Below are 7,161 nucleotides of genomic sequence, written 5' to 3' on the forward strand. Positions count from 1 at the left end.
GAGACACGTTCAATCGAGGATACGAAAAAATGTCTTGTTAGTGGCGCTTTATTAAATCGAGAGGAACTATAAAATGCACGATTGATCACATTATTATTCAGCGTAAAACACAGAAATGCCAATAATGAATAAAAACGTCGGAAAATATATTATTTTCTTCTAATGTCTTCTATTTTTCGATATGGTGTAACCATTAAAACTGTACAAAATATTTTAATCTCATCTTTAACTTTTCCTTCCTCCGATTTACTATGCCAATTCATTGCAAATCGAGGCCGCTCAGTAAGATTTTCTATGACTTTATAAATTCGTAAAAAAATTAACGAATTTGATTTTTAAAATTCTGAACTGTATGTTAATTAATAGAAGAATTAAATAGAATTCTAACGCTAAAAACTGGTTCTATCTACTTCCGTTTTCGAGAATTTTGGAAAAAGATTTCCCTTAGATCAGTGGTTCTTAACCGGTGTTCTTCGGCACACTAGTGTTTCGCGAACTTGTTTCAAGTTCTTTGCGAATTATGAAAGCGCCTGGCTATTTCACTCACATTACGAATATTATTTACTGTTTGTACGAAACTCATAAAGCATATGCCCAATATGCTTTTTATTCAAAGACATTTCGTCTTGATTTTATTCAAACAAAATGTGAAGTAAAAATGTTATAAAACACTCTTCTAAACAAAGAATACAGTATCACATTAGCAATAAAGTGTTAAATTTCACAACTGCTATAATTAAATCGCGCATCTAAGTTAGATGTGTAATTTAGCCTAATTATAACAGTTGTGAAATTTAACACTTTATTACTAATGTGATACTGTATTCTTTGTTTAGAAGGGGGTGTACGCTAAACTTTCCGTTCAACCCAATAGCAAGAAACCATAATGTCTAATTTTTAAGTATTCTACATGACTTTTAAAAAATTCTAATTTTTTCGCAAAAATATCTAATTGTTTTTTCTAATTTAATTTTTTAATTTTTAAAATATTTTCTGATAATCTAGACTTACCCTGATGATTTTTTCAGACTTACTGAATGATAGCTATATAACAGCGTGTTGGAAGATAGCGTCGCCATATTTGATCCGGTTTGCTATATAGTATTTATAGTTTTTATTATAGATTGTCCATTTTAGTATTTTATTAAATTTCATACAAAAAAAACCCCGGAAAATTTTTAATATAAAAGAAGCAGCTTACAATACACAACGAATATAGCCGTAAACTCGGGACTAAATATGGAGGATTTGCGGTTAGAATGTTTTTTCACGTGTATAGCACGTTATTATTATTAAGGGTGTTCTCACAATTCTCAAAGATTTCATTTTACTTAATTTTCTTTAATATCTATTGTGTTTTATTTTTAATTTGCGTATTTAATTAATTTCAATTTTATTTGATTATAAAGAACAAATCAAATTCCCGGATAACGACAATGCACAATTTGATTGTAAAACTCGTTCATTATTAATATAACAGTTTCTGTTATATTTTCAAAAAGTTCTCGGGCCAATGATTTATACATTTGAATTTTTCCAAATTAAAATTCAATTTACGAGCAATTAGTATTAAATTATTAGTTGTAATTATCGAATTTGTTAATTCTTGTGTTTAAAAATTAAAATCTGTTTTAATCGATGATTCGGAGACGATTATTCTAGAAATTTTTGCATATTTAGGCATATTTTACATGTTATTTAAGTCTTTTGCACATTAATGAGTATATTTTCATTTTAAAAATCCAATTCTCGAAAGCAAGCTGCACGTTAGGAACGTCACTCGTTATTTAGGGAATGTTTCGTAATTTACGTAAGGCTATTTTTATACTTCTCAACTAGCATCTCACCCTTTATAAAGCACCACTGTCTCACATATCCATCTCTAAAAACACATAACGCATATTATCCAGCAACCCCTTTAATTGTACTAAGGAATAATACACAGCACGACATACTAAAAGTTACACTATTTTATTATTACATTTAATCTGAGAAGTTGTTTCCATTTGCCGAAAAAACTTCCGGTAGCTTAATCCATATATATTTAACAAACAAAGCATTACGTAACGTTTTTGTAAACACCCCCACCTCTTTATAGCATCGTAACAATTACTTAAATATCCACCCACCTATTTCTGGCTTACTCAATTTAATAAATATCGGATTTATTTATAAATTGGTCCATCTATTCGGACTTTATTCATCAGTAGAAGTTCATTCATAGTAACTTAATGAAATTTACTAACCAAAATTAGAAAATTTCATTGTGAAATTTTTACGTGAAAATTTTAAATAATAGAAAAATAGCATACGTTTTATTGTCAAAAATTTTATTATTCAACCGGGTTTTCACATTATGTAAGTTATTAATTTATTTTTTTATTAAGCAAGTAGGTAGAATTACTTTTTACGTCTCTCCTGTTTCAAACATAAAACAAATTACAGATTACAGAAATAATTAATTTGTGTTAATTTATTTAAAAAAACTAAATCCAAATAATCGGAGAAACTTTCTAAAAGTATTTCGAATATTTTTCTCTAGAAAGGAGAAGACATTCCGCTGTTATTATGCCTTTCAGAAACTTTACTTGTAAGTTATAAAATAGTAAAAAGTTCTAGAATAGTTTAAAGTATTTTTTATTATTAAAAACAGAAATTATGACCAATTCTATCTTTGCTTAAGAGATGGCGCTGCGTGCACAATGAAAATAGAGACCCTGGGTACGTTCGTAAAGTCGAACGAGTTAACTCGTTTGACTTTACGAACTTACCCCCTTATCTTATTTTAATACAAAGAGAAAATAAAAGAAAAAGTATTGTATCTTTGCAAGTGGATTGAAAACATTCCACATAACATAATTAAGCAGTAATTAATAGGAATTTTAGATTTGAATGTAATAAGAACTATCCAAAAGATTATCTTAAAACATTTTGTAGTTATACTCTAACTTCTTTTTTATCACATTTATAAATTACATTTATGGTTATGGAATTGTTTATATTAATTTTATGATCTCAATATATAACCGGTTCAAACACCTTAATTTTCTAGGAATTATCACATTCACTATTAATTTGATGAATTTATATTTTTTATTTCTTATGAATGCATCGTTTAATTCAGTATATTAATTACACTTTTAAAAAATAATAATGAATAATTCTGTATTTGAAATTTGAAAAATATTTTTGGGATGCAATTTGAAGAAAATTGTAGACCTATAAATTGCCACTGTCGTCTGTCCGTCCGTCTTTCTTTAATCTTAAGAACGGAATAAGATAGATGAAATCCGAGATCAGATACGGAAACCTCAGAGACAGGAGGCACGATTGACTATATATGAACTTCCGGTGCAAACCGGAAATCACGTTATTTCAATTCAAAACTTTTCTCCTGAAAACAGTTAATAGATGATCGGCACGACTCTATTGCTAACAGGAAAGTATAATGTACAGGGGCAACATACTACTAATTTGAGGTGGAGAGCATATATTTTAAATTAAATAAATAAAAAATATGATTAAAAATTTCAGCCCGGTATTGTAACGATCTCACAATAAATAATCGCTCGTTTTCTTGATAAAATCAAAATAATGTAATATAATACTTTTATAAAAAGAGAAATTCGTCAGTGCACATATCTAAAAGTTATTCATCTAATTGGAAAATCCGAAAGAATTAAATTTATATTACCTAAAAAGATAACGTTTGTCATCATAACGCATATAATGTTCTATTATATTACTGTCACAATATATTATTGTAGAGTATAAAAATTATATTTTGCGTGTCTTAAAAAAACACTAGAAAAAAGCAGAATTTGCTAGATTTATAGTAAATTCTTTTTTCTTAGGAATCTTACTATACATATATTATCATACCATACATATGTACTGTACAGTACAAGGTACCGTATATCCAGTAAGAAAGGTTACTATCTTTGTGACTTTGCAAACTTTAATTACACAGTTTACGCAAGATGTAAACAGAAATAAATAGGGACAAGGAAAAAAATAAATGAAATTAAAGACCACCGGATTTTGATCAATGTTCTGGAGATAAAATGGACTTAGTCACGTGCAGTTAAATTTCAAAATATTAAATTTTAATCTGTAAAGTTTTCAATGCTTCGATTTACGAGAAATGATGCTTCGAAGAAGAGAACATTCTGATGCAAAATTTAATTTATTTTTAGCTGTCTGTGCAACTTTAATTTTTAAATCCGAACCATTTTTTTTTTGTATTTTATAATTTATGCAGAGGACCCACGACCTCTGGCCGTTTGCATTAGTTGCAAAATGAAAAAAATGAAGGCGATTAAGGCGTCAGCCTTACCGCTCTGGGAACTCGAGATCGAATTTGAGAGGGCAAAAGAACCACAATTATTTTTGGGGGTGGTCTATGAGGATATGTCGGGTCCTCCATCACTCGGCTGCCCATTGTGCGCCCAGACGAACTCATGATGTGTATGATTAATAAATGCCTTCTTAGTGTTCTATGCTCACTAAGAGAGCCTGGGGTGAGCCTTAGGATCCCTCCTAAGGCCATAGGGAGAGACTGAAAAATGGGGAAACTTTTATGCTAAATGCAAACTGTATCAAAGTAAAATGAGAATAAAAGCAAATAGTGGTTTTGTAAAATTGTATAAATATATATAATAATTCAAGTAAATAAAAGATCGCGTGATAAAAAGCATAATTTATATTCGATTTGAGCAAAATTTATGTATATAATTGAAAAACAAAATTTTCTTAAATGCTGATTTAAGCAATCGATTAATTAATATTTAATTAATCTTAATGAATTGAACTTAATTATCACGTGATATCTCCTTTATAATCCGGATTAAGAGAAATAATCAATAATATTATGGTAAATACCCACTTTAAATTTTATTTTTAATCTCTTTTTGAAAAATATTTTAATTCTAGAATATTAATTTTAAAAAATAATAATACTATAAAATTAAAATATTTTCGAAAATAAAACTTTGGGAAAATAAAGGTTAAATGCAACTTTACAGAATCGCGAATTAATTATACGCATTTTTACAAATTAATAAATAATAATATAATAGGACTACTTTCATTCGTACAGTACATCGTGATGGTTGAATTTTATTAGCCATAAAATTCATCAAAGTTTGCTATTAATCTTAAGATTAAAATTTAGTTAATCCCATTTATAAGTCGATTAAATATTGGTGTAAAAAATAGGTGGAAAAATCGAATTCAAACACGAACATTCTCACTCTACTCACGTTACTGTTCGAGCCCATTCTTCGATACATCATTTGTTATCACTTGGCTACCGGGATGACAAGTCCTGCAAACGTTCGACCAAGGTTATTTTGCTGAAAAAATACCCTATTTTCTTACATAAAAGTTTAGTAAGAAATAAAATTCAAGTTAAACTTTTCTCATTTATTCGAATATTATCGAAAATTGAAAGTTAAAAGTTGATTATATCGTTTACAAAATTTGGTTTACCAAGTTTCTTGGTTTAGATATGTGTTAAGTGCATCGATGTATCTTTATTCTTTAACAACGTAGAAAACCCTTTAGGTGTTTTGAAAATATTTTTATATTTACAAAACACTCAAAGGACTTTTCGCAAGAGGAGGAATTTTAATCTAAAAAAATTCAAAGTGATCGGGGAATAGATCTTTAATAATTTCTTCTGATTTCTGATTAGAAAAAATCTAGGGAACGAATGTGTTATTGCAAAATCTAGTTCTTGTTCTTTATCAGTTCACATGCTCCAAATCAATTTCNTTAGTATAATCTAAATTTTGATATGACTTTAAATAATAAAATTCATCAAAGTTTGCTATTAATCTTAAGATTAAAATTTAGTTAATCCCATTTATAAGTCGATTAAATATTGGTGTAAAAAATAGGTGGAAAAATCGAATTCAAACACGAACATTCTCACTCTACTCACGTTACTGTTCGAGCCCATTCTTCGATACATCATTTGTTATCACTTGGCTACCGGGATGACAAGTCCTGCAAACGTTCGACCAAGGTTATTTTGCTGAAAAAATACCCTATTTTCTTACATAAAAGTTTAGTAAGAAATAAAATTCAAGTTAAACTTTTCTCATTTATTCGAATATTATCGAAAATTGAAAGTTAAAAGTTGATTATATCGTTTACAAAATTTGGTTTACCAAGTTTCTTGGTTTAGATATGTGTTAAGTGCATCGATGTATCTTTATTCTTTAACAACGTAGAAAACCCTTTAGGTGTTTTGAAAATATTTTTATATTTACAAAACACTCAAAGGACTTTTCGCAAGAGGAGGAATTTTAATCTAAAAAAATTCAAAGTGATCGGGGAATAGATCTTTAATAATTTCTTCTGATTTCTGATTAGAAAAAATCTAGGGAACGAATGTGTTATTGCAAAATCTAGTTCTTGTTCTTTATCAGTTCACATGCTCCAAATCAATTTCTTGGACGTCTTTTATATAAATTTGTTCCTAAATCTTATACAGTTTAAGATTGAAAAAGAAAGACGTGACGTTATTTTCAATTGGAATTTTAATGTTCTTTTATTTAGAATTTTACAGTTGAGATTATTTTTATAAAAATGTAATTTTTCCTAAATTTTTAGATATTTTCGTTATAATTTACATATTATATATTTTTATCAAGCAATTTAAAGAGTCGAAAGAATTTAATTTTCCCGAAAACCCATTTAAACAGTAAATTTTACATTCGCATTTTAGGATTTATTGAAAAACAGAATAGTTTAAAATATTTTTAAAATTATATCTCTTAACAAAAATTAAATAATATTATAATACAGTACTGTATTTAAGAAACTATTTTAAAATATTTTATTACTATATACATGTGATTCTATAGTTTATTTAACTATTCTGTTAATCCCTTATAACTGTTTAAAGGTGTACCTTATTAATTCAATTTTATAAGTGAAAATTTTAAAACGTATTTATGACTTAATTTAGGGGAGATCGGGGCAACTTCGGCATGCGGGGCAAGTTTGTCAAGCGCTTTTTTTAAAAAACAAATTAAAAGGAGACTTTGGTTATAGGTTAGGCAGTTGAGTTTTATTGGTGGCTTGTTGAGTGTAGTGTTTTTATTGTTCTCCAACAAGCGTAGTTGAATTATCAAGCAAATTTTCATTTTCGTT

At 28.0% G+C, this 7,161-nt stretch overlaps 1 protein-coding gene across 1 annotated transcript in view; it reads left to right on the forward strand.

Moving 5' to 3' along the window:
• Nucleotides 1-874: 874 nt before the first annotated feature.
• LOC111639616 (ligand-gated ion channel 4-like) overlaps nt 875-7,161 on the forward strand; it is a 48,971-nt gene continuing 42,684 nt past the window's right edge. Inside the window, exons 1-2 of the mRNA XM_023385511.1 lie at nt 875-888; nt 1,029-1,101. The gene's annotated coding sequence lies outside the window, so the exon portion shown is untranslated. The remainder of the gene's footprint in view (nt 889-1,028; nt 1,102-7,161) is intronic.

This window comes from Centruroides sculpturatus, unplaced genomic scaffold (assembly GCF_000671375.1).
Source record: "Centruroides sculpturatus isolate CEXI.00-Female unplaced genomic scaffold, Cexi_2.0 scaffold1289, whole genome shotgun sequence".
NCBI classification, from domain to species: domain Eukaryota; kingdom Metazoa; phylum Arthropoda; class Arachnida; order Scorpiones; family Buthidae; genus Centruroides; species Centruroides sculpturatus.